At 35.5% G+C, this 16995-nt stretch overlaps 1 pseudogene; it reads left to right on the forward strand.

The window, feature by feature from the left end:
• Positions 1–7194: 7194 nt before the first annotated feature.
• LOC113781663 lies at positions 7195–15890 on the forward strand (annotated as a pseudogene).
• The last annotated feature ends 1105 nt before the right edge of the window (positions 15891–16995 follow it).

A 16995-nucleotide genomic window follows, 5' to 3' on the forward strand; every position in this document is an offset into this window, starting at 1 on the left:
AACCATTCAATGAGTTGCAAATACTAATAACTAAAGAAGATTAGCAACCTGTCAATACCATAAAAATGATATTAAAACATCCGATTGAGATGTAACAGGACCAATTAGGGTTCTATATTCTATTTCTCTACTTACGTTTAGTCTGAATAGATAATACAGTACTATTAGTTTACTTACCTTATTAAATAATGATTATTACTTATTAGTCATTAGAAATACACAATTATGTTATTAATTATATTATTAAATATAAAGAATTGGATTATAACTAACTTATTATGTTGTGTATATAGATATAATACATCTATAAATTTAAATATATATATATATAATTTTGTTGAATGCGAGGGACGGAGCGGGGGATGGGATGGGTGTATGTTGCCCTTACCCGGTTTTAATGTGGGGGAAATTTTTTCCCCCGCCCTGCCCCATTTCTATCTCCACGAGCTCGTTGCCACCCTTATTTATTGGCTTGAGCTTGGACTAAATTTTCCTTTTTATCCTAATAGACATATTTTGATCCTTGAAAATTTTATCAAATAATCCAATTGATTAATTTTTAGGATAAATTTTTAATAACTAACAGCATATACATTAGCAGGTTTAGATACACGTTATATGTGCAAAGTTTAATATTCATAGCAGATTTAGATACAGGCTATATATGCAAAGTTTAATAGTCAAATTCAAATTAAAATAATGTTTTGTATATCGTGTGTACACTGACATCTTGAAAAGTTTAATTAGTTTCTAAAGGGGTTATTATCACTTTACCCTCTTAATGTTCAGTGCCACTATCAATTTCTCTCTTAACGTTATCTTTTAGTCACTTTACCTCTAAGATTAACGGTCAAACTTAATGGAGTTTGTTAATTAAAGTAAAAAGACAAGTTTAGCCCTTAAAGTTAATATCATTTTACCTCCATAAACTATAGTTTCATTATCAATTTACCCCCCATAGAGTTAATTTTTTAGGCAATTTATCCCACCATTAAACCAATTTAGCAAGTTAAAAAACTTTAGAAGAAAGTACCCTCCTCTTTGTATAATAAAAACAATAAAAAATTTATAGTGGCTCTTCTCCTCTTTAGTATCAAGAAAAAAAGTCAAAGTATTAATTTCTTTCTTCTTGACAATCTTATTAATATTAAAAAAATAGAAAGATCAGAAGGGGGAGGGAGAGGGGGGGAGAGAGATAGAAAGAGAGAGCTCAATTCTTTTTTTAGAAAATACAAATAAAAAAATTAAATACTTTTATTATTTTAAAATTATTTCACTTTACTGTTTACCACCAGATTTCAATTCTAATCCCAACAACCTTAAATTAATACAATAATGTTTGACTTTTTTTCTTTGCAAAATCTAATTTTCTATCTCTTTTTCTTTTCATAGTATTAATAAGTGTGAAAAAGAAATTTGAGAAAATTCTTTTATTTTTATATTTTTAATCTCTTGAAGTGAAAAAAAAAAAAGAATAATCATTTTAAATTTTTTATTTTTAATTATATATAAGGGTAAATATATTTAAAAAAATTTTACTATAGTAGTTAGAATAATGATGAAGTAAAATGCCAAGAAAATAATGTTAGGAATTAAATCGATTATATCACTATAATTTAAAGGAATAAAGTAACCATAACAGTATAGTAATGCCATAGAATAAAAGGGTATTTTTGTCCAAAATTTTTTAACATGTTGAATTGAATTATTTATAGGGGTGAAGTGACTAAAAGATAACGTTGGGGGGTAAACTGATCGTAGTGATATGGTTTAAGGGGGTAAAGTGATAATAACCCTTTCTAAAAGATGGGTTCTTTTGTGGAATATTCAGGGGCATAAAAGTAAATTGACAACAACAGCCAGCAACTACACATTCCTTCGTTGGTGACCCTTCGGTTATAACACCCTCGTAAGTCGTAACTGAACAAATCGACAACGTTTAAGAATTCTATCAGTCCGTCGTTCTCTTCAGTTCATCTTCTTGGTTAGTCTCCCTTGGTCTTCTCTCTACTTTTGTATCTTTTCTTTTTTCCCTGCTACTTTGTGGTCTGGTTAAATCCATCACCCAGAAATGTTCTTTAAGTTATGGCAGTATACATTATCACGCAAATCCAGAGCTGTTAAAATGGTCTTCATTGAAGTTGCCTTCTGAAACTTCATGATGAAGAACTGTTTGATGATGCTGCTTAGACAAAATTTGTGTCAGTTGCATCTGTAAGTTTCTGTTTGTGTTTTATTGATGACCACCATCTGTTCTGTTTGTGATAGTGTAGTACAAAAGGTTTACATCATTTTAGTTCTTTAGAATGAATGATCAATGAATTAATCAGATTCACGTTGATAGAAACCAGCCAATAGCGATCATGTTTTGAAAAGTGTCAAACTTGCCGATGGCGAAAGGCTTTCTTCGGGCAAAGTTGCGGGTTAGTACTAAACTTTAGGAATAGTGCATTTTCTCAATCAAAAGCTGTTGCAGTGGTCAGTAGTCATTGACTAATGTTCTATGGTAGAATGACCAAACTTATCATGAGATGTGCAATTAAAACTTTTCATTACATATGCACGAAAATTACTCCAAAATTTGAATCAAAGCTTGAACTTAAATTTTCTGAAGAAATATAAGGTCCTTTTTTTTTTCCTGAGTATTAAGTAAATTGCAACCTAGTGTCATCTATTCCAGTGGACCAAGTTTTATCGTTACACCATTCAGACTTTAATCTTTGCCGTTTTTCCTTCGCTAGTGACCCTTGGAGCTGGTGTACGACACTTGCTGGTGATGGCGGTTCAACGATTCTATCGGTCCTGTGTTTTCTTCGCATCTTCTTCTTCCTGGCTGGTCTCTATCACTGTTCACTCCACTTTTGCATATTCTTTTTCTTTGTTTTTTTTTTTGTAATGGTTAGCTTTAATGTATTGTCAGTCTCCCAATCCATCACTTAACAAAAGGTTTAAGTTACAGCAGTAGATTTTAACATGAAACTCCAAAGTTGTTGAATGGTTCTTTTAGAAATCCGCTCCTGAAACTCATTAATGACCAACAAGTATTTGATGATACTTATAAATATATTTCGTTGCATTATCTAAGCGCAGGCTTTGTTTAAGACTTCAAATGCTGGCCAACTTTAGCCCTTGGGTTGAATTTGTTCTTAACTAAGCCCTACTTGGACCAAATATAAGTATGTTTATCCCTGGTTTTTAAAGTGCAGAAGTATGCAAACTTGTATTAATGGTGATCCAGAGTGTGTTCGAAGAAGGGCTTCAACAGCCATCAGCATTTCCCGTTCAAAGTGGTAAAGGAAACCAAACGTCAATATTTTCAGTTTTTGAAATAAGTCTGTCATATCATTTTGAAATATATCATTAGTTTGGTCCATCATTCTCCAAAATTAATGTGATAAACATATCTCATGGGCATCCTAGGTCGTGGCTTTTTAGCTTCACGACTAAAGGATGCACATTGGTCAAAGTTTCTTTGACCCAGAACTTCTAAGAGAAAGATTGATGTCATTTCCTAAATTAAAACTTTAGGCTTTTGTGTTTTTATTTTTTGAAATTTGATTTCAAAAATGTTTTTATCATTGTTGATTGTAGTGGGTTATTTTGCAGTGGTACTAAAAGGTTCTAAATGTATTAGCAGCAAAACATTTTATTAATTGAACTCTGGAAGTAGCCAGTCAGAGACATATTTTGTATTGTAATACTAGTGCTATCATTGCAAAATATGTAAAGAATTATGGGTGGTTATGCGTCTAATCATCTCTTTGTAGTGTTGCTGCATCCTAATATGCTAAGAATGACTTCTACATTACAGGGAATCATACGCAGGCAATTACATTTCTGAATTTGCTTCCCGAGTTCAAGGATTTTTTATAAACTTGAAGGTATGTCCAAATTTTCGTCAAATTTAAGTTGGCCAATTTTATCATTAATATGATTTTGACTGATAGAACTTGCTGATAATTAATCAAGGTATTTGCAATTAGTAAAGGATTTACTAATTTAGAATTCCAGTATAAACAATGCCTAGATACCTTGCAGTAGATTGTTCTCTGGTGTGCCCTATGTTACTTTTCTCGGACACACAGTACCAAGAAAATAAAAGAATAGTGATTTTATCTAATTGGTTTATTTTATGGCAGGCAATAATAGTGACATTCTTGTGTTTAGGCCTTTTTTTTTTCGTTGTCTCAAGCCTGGGATTTCTCACTTATACTCCCTCTCCTTGTACTATCCAGCCCATCCCCCCATGTTTAGGCTGTTACATGTTTGCGAATGTATCTTGAACAATATAGTATAAATTTCTAGTGGTATAAATGTGAGAAAGAATCTTGTTCCATCACTAATGATCATTAAGGAAGAGTGTTACGGTTTAGGCCTGAAGAACTAACAAGCATTGCTTTGATTATGACACCACCGAAGAATGAGAGGATGAACTGTGCTATGATTTCTCTATCTTGAAGGATTTCCTGATTCAACAATTTGTTATTAAGTGCTCTAGGAATTGAAAACATTGAATTCATTTGCTACAGTTCAAGGGTGAATGAGGTAATGATCACAAACACCATGAGGAATATTGAAGTTGGAATTCCAACATTACTAGAGACTAGACTATAACTTGCTCGTCTATGCTTCATCTGCCACTGTCTTTCTCAGGCCATGGCATAGACGAGTAAAATAGGAAGAATACTTGTTCTAACCCTTCATCATCCATACTTCATCTATACTACATCTAACCCTTCAAAGTATAGACCAAATTTTGTTCTAACCCTTCATCGTCTATACTTCATCTAAAAGAGAAAGAATACTTGTTCTAACCTTACAAAATTAACCTCTCAAAAGAATGCTTGTTCTAACCCTTTTCTAATGATTCTAACTTCTCCTTTACCACCACTAAAAGAGGAAGAATCATCAGAAAAGGTGCAACGATGAGAAGAAGAATCATCATTGGAACAAAAGGAACAACCTGGCAAGAAGGGTTAGAACAAGAATTTGAAGTTTAAGAAGACAAGAAAGAAACATAAACTCTCATGCTGAACCACAATTTAATCAGGTTAAGAAAATGATCCATTTTCAAAAGGAAAACATTCCTCTACCTCAATTTGAAGAAAGGGAGGAGGATGGAGGAGGAAAGAAGGAACAATCAAAAGGTTCATCACATTCTACTTTCATATCTATTTTAGAATCAAGTTTGTCACGCTTACCAGACCTACTTCAAAGACTCGAAATTTATTTCAAAATGTCCATGAAAATAGAAGAAGATGATGAAAAGGATTTAAGAAGTAAGAGAAAGGCAAAAGTTAGTGCTAATGAACCAAGGAAAGGTAAAGTTTCTTTGTGGAGTGATAAAAGATGTAATTAATTCTTCTTCCATGCATGATAAATTTAAGTATAATAAAGGGATAGATGCTTGTCTAGTATGACTGCTTTTCATGAGTTTGTTGAAGGGAAGTTTTGAGATAAATATTCTAAAACTCAAATATATGAGAAGGTAAGGTTGAGGAGGATAAAAATTTGTTGATAAAAATATTATTGAAGTATTTTTGTCCTCAACCTCTAGAACTTCTCATATATCTGGGTTTTAGAATATTTATCTCGAAATTTTCCTTCAACAAACTCATGAAAAGCAGCCACACTAGAGAAACATTAATCCCTTTCTCATACTTAAAATTGATCATGCTTTGAAGAAGATGAATTACAAATTTTATCACTACTCTACAAAGAAGATTTATCTTTCTTCGGTTCATCAGCATTAACTTTAGCATTCTTGTTATTTCCCAAATCTTTTTCATCATCTTTATCTGTTTTGTGGACACTTTGATTTTAGATCCTATTAATAGATTTTATTGCCATTAAGTTATCAAATAATTATTGTGATATTCAATAACACTGGTTGTTTAGGGTAGACCGATGCCGTATGATATTAAACCTAATAATCAATGTTACTTGAAAAGTTGTATCTTGAAAGGAGGAGTTCAATAAGAAGTCAAACAGGCCAAATTAAGGTTTTTTTCTTTAAACCTTCTATATGAGTATGAATATGTAGGAAATGTCCACAAATAGCAAATAGTTGTTGTAAATTACAACATACAAGAGAAAAAGCCTGCTGGAAAAAGGAGGGTAGAAAAAGGAGGAGGAAGTATGTACTACTTATTAGGAATGCAATGCCACTACAACAAAAGCAGGATAGGGCCGATTGCTACAGTGATCATCATTTAAACTTTAAAGTCATAATTAATAAAAAAATTACAATAGTTAGATTACATCATGTATATCCTTTCAGTGTTATGTGTGACATTCCTAAAATTTTATTCTACATTTATATCATGTTAAAATATTTACATTATGAATAAATGAACTTACATTCAATTGAATTGAATAAAACCGGTCATAAACAGTTTACCTGTAAACTATTTTCAAGCCTGTGAAGCGTGTTTCAGTCAATGGCTGTAGCGAAGATGCTTTCCATCTATTTTCCATTTTCCATTTTATATAAAATTATAGGAGGTTATGTCAATATTTTAAAAACTTAAGAGGGTTATATTATATTATACAAAAGTATTGGGCAATTATGAGTAATTTACCCTTTATTAAATGATCATGTGGATGTGCCATCTCCTCAAGTAACGAAAATGCCAACAAGCATCTCATGGCTGATTATTTCATCGTATGGATGCTCCCACCCTTGCCCGTTGGTCAAACAATAAATAATGGGATAATTTTAAATACCTCTACTAAGATTCCTAATAATTTCGCTCATCTTCTCTTAACTTTCAAAATTTTAACATACCGCTCCTATTTGGATTTTTGTGCACCGTATCAGCCCAAAGCAGAAAAAGATACAATAAAACAACAAGTTCAAGAGAGAAAGACTATAATTTTGTACCAAGAAAGCCCTTTTGTATCTAGCAACAATTTGATTTAACAAATTTTTAATTGAATTAAAAGTTGGAGACCAAAAGCAAAAGTTTGAGACTTTTCAAGTTTCGGATTCTAATTTCATTTTAGGGAAAGAAATGATGTTATTGGTATATTTTCAGAAACCGTCCCTTTGGGTCTCACATATCTATATAAAGTCTTTCGTTCTTAAACTCCTCAAAACCATCCCATATAGGGTATCAAATCTCTATATAAAGTCTTGCGTTCTTAAACTCCTCAAAGCCAAGGGGGTTAAAAAAGAAGAAAAAACTAGAGGAAATGGCAAAGAGTAAGATTCTTGTAGTTGGGGGCACAGGGTGCATGGGTAAGTGGACTGTCAAGGCCAGCTTAGCTCAGCGGCATACAACCTATGTCCTCCAACGCCAAGAAATTGGCCTAGACATTGATAAAGTGCTGGTGTTATTGTCCTTTAAGGAGCAAGGAGCCCACCTCGTGGAGGCTTCATTTTCCGACCATCAAAGCCTTGTGGATGTGTTTGTCTGCGCCATGTCTGGATCGTTTTACCGAAGTCATAACATTTTGTTGCAGCTTAAGCTTGTTGAGGCTATCAAAGAAGCTGGTAATACCAAGGTACAATCAAATCAAGACACTGAAATCTTGTAAGTTAAATACTAGTTGTTAACTATATTGTAATCCAACTACACTACTTGTTTATTTTCTTTCCTTATCCCTAAAAATTTTAGACACATCCATCCCATATTTTGTTGAAGAATTTTCTAAACTCTCAACATAATAGGAAATAAATTAAAACTTTTATATGTCACTCCAAATCACAGTATGTTGATGACAACTATTCCTCTAAAAAGAAAAGTTCCCTCCGCCCCATTTATACTTGTCATCCTTAATTAAGGACAAATTTTTGTATAGTATATTGAGATTTGGTACTCAAGAATTATTCTATAGGAATTTGAAATTCTTAAGAAAATAAATCAAAAATATGTTAAAAAGTAAAGCTCCAATAGTTATCCTGTTGATCAGAGGTGAAAATAGTAATTTAGAATTCTTTGCATGGCCAGATTTTGAATGCAAAACGTGATCTATCAATTTTAATAGTTTTACTCCTGCAGTAATATGTCCATCAGAAGAGTAATGCTTTACTTTGTTATCTTAATTTTGTAGCATTTCTAGCCATCAGAGTTCGGCATGGATCGTGCTAGAATGGGAGACGCCCTTGAACCAGGAAGGATAACATTTGATGAGAAGATGATTGCAAGAAAGACAATTGAAGAAGCTAAAATCCCTTTTACCTATATCTGTGGTAGCTGTTTCGCTGGTTACTTTTTGGCAAGGGATTATAGCAAGGAATTGGAAAGGACAGCTTTTGAAAGCAAAAGGAATTGTCACACAGGGAAAGGGATCGGCAAGTGAAGTGGAAGCTCGGGCTGTGAGAAATGCTCTGCTGATGGCTACCCAAGCAGGTTGGACAAAAATTATAGTCCATACAGACTGCAAATCAGTGGTTGAGCAGATTACTAAACGCAAGGAGTACGACTACACGACTGCAACTATCTTAGAAGATGTGCAGGAACTTAGTCTAGCTTTTGAAAAATGTTCCTTTGTGTTTATATGATAGGGTATAATTTGTTAGTAATTTTATTATTAATTTTCCCTTTTATCCCTGATAAATATTGTGTTAATTGCTGATATTTACTCATATTTGGTATCTGGACTTAATTTCAGGAATGAAGCAGAAAACTACCAATAAAGAGGGACTTTATGAAAAATATGGAGACTTCTAAGGGTTTCAGTTCTTGGGCCATTAAATTGGTGGGGGACCACAAGTTAGTGAAAGGCATTTAGTCATTTGGGCTCTTCAAAGAAAGCAACGTAGAGAGACTTGGAACAAGAATTAATTTGGAGGTTTTGTCCACATGTGTGGGGGCCACCTAGATCTTTCTTTTGGTTCTTTAAAAGGGGACAACGTACAGAAGAAAAGGACGGCTTTAGTTTTAGTTTTTTAGTTTAGTTCTAGTTTTCTTTCTTTTGACTGGCCTCTGACACACGCCAGGTATTCGACAATATTCCCCAACGGGAAGATTTTCTCATGAGGCGTGGCTAAGTTTTTCTAGTCAAGGGGACAACTGACGATTTGGTTCGACAATTACTGTGAGATCGAATCTGTTTTAATTATTTTCTTCATTTTTTAGTATTTATATGTTCCTTGATTTTAATTGCTATGGCCTTGTGTATGATTGATTAGTGCGCAATAATTAATTATTCATATAGGCTATTTTTGCTAAATAGGGGTAATTGAATCCGTAATTGTTCGTTATCTCTACCTCAGTAGCAACTGGCGTAATTGGGTTTATGTCAGGGGAACATATGATCTAACTTAAACAAACCCTCGTAGCGTGTTTGTTGGTTAGGATTGGGCCTTTCTAATTGTTAATGCAATCTAGAAATTAAATCCTACGGTCGTACCTAGGGTTGTTTTTGGGTTAAAGAAATAGCTAACGGTCGTACCTTAGCTATCGAGAAATTAAGGAAGGGTTGGTTGTTTATCGCGTGCATGACAACTATAACTAATCTATTACTAAATGTTGAAATTATTTCTGTATCAATGATCAGTGCATGAACCATTTCTGAAGTATACCCTTGGCTAGAGTTTTCTCTTAATTATTTCTCTTAATCAATTATTTTCTGCTGTTAATTTATTTAGTTAGCATTCAATCCAAAACCCCCCACACTTTGGACTCTAAAAGAAACGGATTATCCCCAGTCCCTGTGGATTCAACCCTACTCACCGCTATATACAAAATCTGTATTTTTCTCGAGTAGGTATTTATTATTGCACAGGTTCGACACCCTGTCAATTTTTGGCGCCGTTGCCGGGGACTGGTGCCAGATTCATTTGTTTCTTTTTGAGTTTATCTTGTTTTCATTTTTTTAATTTATTTTTCTCTTATTTTTTTTATGGCTGCTAACATTCCATATTTTGATGATAGACTGGACTTCGTTCCTGAATGGGGTTATGAAACTCATGTTTTTCCTAATGATCAATGGGCTGTTGCAAATTGTGGAACTTATTTTGACTCAGGTTATTCAACTGACACATGCCCCGCATTTCAAGATAATCTAAGTGCTCCAATTGATACTTTTGGAGATTTTTCATCCCAATATCAAACGCAGTATGACCCTTATTTAAACGGATATGATCAAGAATGGTGGGATAATTTCAATTTTGATTATGCGACCGGGCCAATGGATTTTCAACAGCAAGAGTCTCAACAACCATCGTCCATGTCAGGTATGTCTCTTCAGGAATTGATTGAATTATTTACTAATACATACCAACTCCAACAGGAGACACAAATGAGGAATGAGATGATGAAGGATGCAATGAATTATCTGGCAGATCAACTATGTCTATTGACATCCAGAATAAATCGATTGACTTCTCAAAGGGAAGAATTGCCCTCGGAAACCATTGTTGATCTAGAAGAAAATGAGAGTGCAATTTGCTTGACTAGTGATGAGGAGATGCAAGAGTGTCAAAATGAGAAATCTACAGATGCAGTTGAAAAAGAAGCCGAAAAGGAAGAAATGGAACCCCAACCGCAACCCATTCAAGTGAATGAATCCAGTGAACAATCTCTAAATGCGGTGACATCTTCTCCACTCCTTAATCAATATTTTCCTGACTCCTATTCTTCAATTCCTGTTACTGAAATTGATTTTATTATACCAGAAAATTTGAAATTTCATGACAGGAATAAGTTAAGAGTGGCAATGGAAAAATATCTTGAACCGTCGAAGGCTCTTGATGGAGGAGTGGATGAAGAATTGCGATCAATGCTTGATTACTTGGCGCCATCAACTAGTCCATGGAAGACCGTAGCTCGTGTGCTCAAAAATTACTCCATCTATGAGGGTTACCAGGATCATATTGAAGATGAAGCATTGAAACAAGCCACAAGATTTTATCCTCCATGAACAAGATATAACAATGTCTAGCCAAAGACATTAAAGAAAGGCGCTTTTTGGGAGGCAACCCAATTGTTAATTTTATTGTTTTAGTGCTTAATTATTTAATTATGTCGTTTCTCACGTGGGTACTAGTCACTCTTGATGTTTTCTAACTCTAATCAGGATAGGTAATCTTGGCGTGCCCACGCGAGGAGGGCACGCGTTAAAGTGCGTAAGGTAACTCTCGAAGTCAGTGGATGCTCTCTAATCTTGGCGTGCCCACGCGGTGTTTGACGACCCAAAAAAACAAAGGAAATAATTTTTCACTTAAAAAAAAAAATTTCTTTCTTTCTTTCTTTCTTTTCTTTCCTCCTTCTTCCCCACTGCCCCTATTTCCTTTTTCCTTCTTTTCTTCTTTCGGCCGCCGGCCATTCCACCCAATTCGTGGACCTCCACCTCCAACAGCCGAGCGCCGCAGCTTCGCCATTGCCGCAAGCCCAGCACCACCGCTGTCCTCCGCCGCCACTGCTGTCGGCCATCTCCACTAGCGATCAACCTCCCACTTCACCCGCAGCTCCAGCCCAGGCGCTACGCCGCGCTGCATCGTGAGCACAAGCAGGAGACCTCCACCAGCCCCCTGCGCTCTCTCACCTCTCTCTCCGCTGCTGTTCACCACCAGCTCTGCACCGCCAGCTAACTCTCCTCTCGCCGTGAGTTCAGCTTTCACCGCCAACAGCTCCACCAGCTCGCGAACCTCCGCTGCCAGCACTGGAGCCGCCTGCGCTCTACCACCCCACCCACGCAGCTCCTCCTCCTCTTCACGGCCATCAACTGTCCAGCCGCGTCATCCCACCTGTCGATTTCTGACAGGTGGAGGTATTGTAATTTCTTCCCCAATTAGTTTGACTCCCTGCAACTTGTGGTTGGTTTCTTGATGGTTAAAGGAAGGTGATAATTTGGGCATTTTCTGGGCCAATTTTGGTTTGAATTGAGTTTAATTGCTGCTAGATTGTTGTCCGTTTGATTAATTTTTCCATGTGACTCACCAGTGGTACTGGTTGAGACTTTTGCATATCGTTGTTGCTTCTATTTGCAGATACTTCCTTATTTTTCAGTTTCGGTTCTTGTGGTTGAGTTGCTGCCGTTGAATTTAATTCTTCTCTGTGCGTATACCAGTGGTACTGGTTGTGGTAGTTTGCTTAATATTTATTCATTCTCTTTGGTTGGCTGCTTGATTGAAAGCTCAGAGCTTGTGATTAAGTTGTTATTGCCTAAATTCTAACCTGCTATTACTGGACTTGCTGAATTCTTGGGGACATTTGTTGGGATTTTGGGTGGATATGTGTCCAATTGCTGAAGTTTGTTGCTTTGTTTAATCAGTCGCATTGCTCCTAGTTTGCTTGAGTGAAATTGGTTGGACGTCCTTTGCCCGTGGAGTTTAACTGGTACATTGTTTGGAATGATTTTCTGGTACTGATTGACTTGTTGGGCTTAAATTGCTCAGGGCTTTAAATTGCTAATTTGGTGGGCCATTTATTATGCACTACCCTTTTGAATTGGAAGATACCTGTGCTTATTGGGTTGATTGTTGACTTCATTAGACGATGTTGGTTTCTACTGATCTGCATTTACTTGTTCCTCTATATGTTGGCAATTTTGTTTCTGTTGATTGGGTTACTTGTTAGCGGCGATAGTGAGATCAAGGTTCTCTTCTAGGTCCAGAACCTCTTGACCTTAGCCTACTCCAACCCAACTCAACCATTCTCCGCCTCACCCACTGCTGTGGCCCCGCCATGGTCTCCGTGATTTCAGGGAAGTACCGTTGCTCTTTTGCTTACTATTACTGTTTATTTATCGCATTGAGGGCAATGTGTGATTTAGGTGTGGGGGGGATCAGTTTGGGTGCTAGTATTTCCAGTTTTCGATTTTTAGGTGTTTTTCCTTTGTTTTAAGTTTGATATTCATCTCTTTTTCGTTTATTTTCTTTTCTTTTTTCTAGTGGTCAGTCTTCATATGCATACCAAGTTTTGATACCGGATTGTTGTCTCTAATTCTGCTATTGCCAAGTTTATTAATAAAAAGGTATCAAGTTGATGTGGTTGAGTTCAGGAATATCTCTTTGGTGAATATCAATAAATTGCTTAACTTTTCCTATTGTTGGTTAACTTTTCTAAGCATGGGGAATGATTGTTGGCATTTTTCATGTGAATTGGTCCATTTATTAATTTTAGTTCTCCATGTCTAGAAATTTGCGGCTGGCTGCTGTTATTCTTGTGTTGCTTTTAGATATCGTGCTACATGGTTGTAAATAAGAGTTGACTGTACTCCGCTAGTAGTTACTACTGAGTAACCGGGGATCTTTACCTAAAGTGTTGATCTTCGCGTCAAAAGGTAGTAGTTGCTATGAGCGCGTGGTCCCGTAGCAACTGGAGCTGAGTAACCGGGCTCCTCCATCTGTCAAATATTGGAGTTCGCGTCAAAAGGTTCTAAGGGCTATAGACTAAGTCTTTTGTTACTCAAAAGAAAAAAACAAAAATACAAAAAAAAATACAAAAAAAAAATAATAAAGTAAAGATTGTGTTAGTATGTGAATAAGTCAGCTTGCCGGTTTGTGATATTAATGTCGAGATTTTGGTTAATAGCTGGACCATTTACTGATAAATGTGAGCAACCATTCCTTTTTCTTAGATTAGTTTGCTTTAAATTGGAGGAGTTGGTGGTTAGGAGGCTAACCGAGGTGGTTTTTCTTGGATCTTGACCTGTGATGCTTGATATTTGTTTTTTCCTGGGTATCTTGGCAATACGGTAGTTAGAGCAATAGCTATTGTCGAGTTTTTGGTGTTCAATTGTTGTCCCCATGCTTGAGGGCAAGCATGATTCAGGTGTGGGGGGAATTGATAGGGTATAATTTGTTAGTAATTTTATTATTAATTTTCCCTTTTATCCCTGATAAATATTGTGTTAATTGCTGATATTTACTCATATTTGGTATCTGGACTTAATTTCAGGAATGAAGCAGAAAACTACCAAAAAGGAGGGACTTTATGAAAAATATGGAGACTTCTAAGGGTTTCAGTTCTTGGGCCCTTGAATTGGTGGGGGACCACAAGTTAGTGAAAGGCATTTAGTCATTTGGGCTCTTCAAAAAAAGCAACGTAGAGAGACTTGGAACAAGAAGTAATTTGGAGGTTTTGTCCACATGTGTGGGGGCCACCTAGATCTTTCTTTTGGTTCTTTAAAAGGGGACAACGTACAGAAGAAAAGGACGGCTTTAGTTTTAGTTTTTTAGTTTAGTTCTAGTTTTCTTTCTTTTGACTGGCCTCTGACACACGCCAGGTATTCGACAATATTCCCCAACGGGAAGATTTTCTCATGAGGCGTGGCTAAGTTTTTCTAGTCAAGGGGACAACTGACGATTTGGTTCGACAATTACTGTGAGATCGAATCTGTTTTAATTATTTTCTTCATTTATTGGTATTTATATGTTCCTTGATTTTAATTGCTATGGCCTTGTGTATGATTGATTAGTGCGCAATAATTAATTATTCATATAGGCTATTTTTGCTAAATAGGGGTAATTGAATCCGTAATTGTTCGTTATCTCTACCTCAGTAGCAACTGGCGTAATTGGGTTTATGTCAGGGGAACATATGATCTAACTTAAACAAACCCTCGTAGCGTGTTTGTTGGTTAGGATTGGGCCTTTCTAATTGTTAATGCAATCTAGAAATTAAATCCTACGGTCGTACCTAGGGTTGTTTTTGGGTTAAAGAAATAGCTAACGGTCGTACCTTAGCTATCGAGAAATTAAGGAAGGGTTGGTTGTTTATCGCGTGCATGACAACTATAACTAATCTATTACTAAATGTTGAAATTATTTCTGTATCAATGATCAGTGCATGAACCATTTCTGAAGTATACCCTTGGCTAGAGTTTTCTCTTAATTATTTCTCTTAATCAATTATTTTCTGCAGTTAATTTATTTAGTTAGCATTCAATCCAAAACCCCCACACTTTGGACTCTAAAAGAAACGGATTATCCCCAATCCCTGTGGATTCGACCCTACTCACCGTTATATACAAAATCTGTATTTTTCTCGAGTAGGTATTTATTATTGCACAGGTTCGGCACCTGTCATTATACCTAGAACTGAAAATCAAATCAGTCATCAATTAGCACAATATGCTGTGAAGCTTGTACATGATATTGAATGGGAAAATGATTTCCCAATATGGCTGACTGAATTAGCTAGGACAGAGATGAGGGTAGTATCCCCTTTTTGTAACTAATCCTTGTAAGGTCAAGTGTTAATATCTATAACATGATATCGTTTGTTGGAAAAGAAAAAAAAAACTTATCTCTTATGGGTACACTAGTTCCTCCAAGAGAAAAAGTCAACGTGTATGGGAATGGCAACATCAAAGGTGCCTACCACATTTTACACTGTTGTGAAATTTCTGTGTCTCTATGATTAATCATGGAATTCTTTGAAATTATAATCCACATGAAATCCTTATAAGTTTGGTTGTTGAATTTTGTGAAAAACCGGCGTTGCAGTGGCTTACATGGCTGAAGATGACATAGCTACTTACACAATAAAGGCGGTAGATGATCCAAGAACACTAATCTTTATCTCCGAGCACCCGATAATACTCTCACTCAAAAGCAATTGATTGGAAAGTGGGAAAAGCTTATAGGAAGAGAACTAGAAAAAATGTGGCATTTCTCCACAAGACTTCCTAGCTTCTGTGAAAAATGAAAATGTGCTCCTCCTCTAAGTTTTTCTTTTGACTTCTTTCTTGGTTACATTTCAGGGTTTCTTTGATTAATTTTCAAGTCTGGGATTTGTGTTATAGAGGTACGGATTATGCTGCCCAAGTTGTAGTTCGCCACGTCTATCACCTGTGTAGTTCGCCACGTCTATCACCTGTTCATTGAGGGCTGTTTGACGAAGTTTGAAGCTGGAAAAGATGGTCAAGAAGCTTCAGAGCTTTAACCAAAAGTTGCATACACCAGCATGGATTCATACTTGAAACGTTATGTTTAGATATGTTATTCCAGAATTTGTCTCTTGGGATATGAAGTAGAATTCAATAAAATTTTGTGCTTCAACAAGAGGAGTCTGTTATAATCTTTGATGTATTTAGAACCATGCAGAAGATCATTACTTTGGGTCAGACGGGTGCCTAATAAATACTTGTTAAAACATAATTTAGGTGTCAAATTTTTTGAAAGATAAAATTAATTAGAAAAGTGTATAAATATAAAAAAAGATAATAATTATTAGTATATGCATATGCATGACATGTTAGGTAGAATTTAGGTGCATCAACGACTATGCATTGAGCATCTGTTAGATTGGTGTAATTTGTTAACACGTCTTCTGGATATGGTAACTAATGTAACTTGTATTACATCAGTTAACAAGCACATGAGACTGTATCAAGGCTCTAAATTTGTATAAACTCATCAAAGCCAAAACTTGCCAGAAGTGGAGAACCAATGGTAAGAGTAGGATTCTTGTGGTGCAGGGCACAGGGTACTTAGGCAAGAGGATAGTCATGGCCAACTTAGCTCAGGAACATGCAGGGCTGCAAACAAGCTAACACAAGTCGAGTTTTGATCTAATCGAGTCGAATCTTTACTTAATTTTATCGAAGTAGAACTCGAATTCGAACTCAACGAGCTGACGATTTTGAATTTGGAACTCAAGCTAGATTTGGCTCGAGCTCAAAAAAATAAAAATAAAATAAAAATAATTATTTTATTTTTTAAAAAATAAATAAAATATATTTTTCTTAATAAATAATAATATATATATAATTTTACTATTAAAATTATATATATATATATATATATACATACTCGACCTTTAATGAGCTTAATATTCGACTCGACCAGCTCGAACTCGACTCGAGCGACTCGATTCGTTTACAACCCTTGCAACCTATGTCCTCTAATGACCAGAGGTTGCCTGGGAAATTGACAAAATTTAGATGTTATTATTGTCATTTAAGGAGCAAGAAGCCCTGAGAGTTGCAAACTTTTATGCTATTGTTAATATGAATATCGTGAAATAAACTAAGTAAAGCATATGAGAGTTTACAAATATCAACATTATCACACAATCGATTTATGTAATTAGCAATCAA

The sequence above is a fragment of the Coffea eugenioides genome, chromosome 8 (genome assembly GCF_003713205.1).
Source record: "Coffea eugenioides isolate CCC68of chromosome 8, Ceug_1.0, whole genome shotgun sequence".
Taxonomy (NCBI): Eukaryota; Viridiplantae; Streptophyta; class Magnoliopsida; order Gentianales; family Rubiaceae; genus Coffea; species Coffea eugenioides.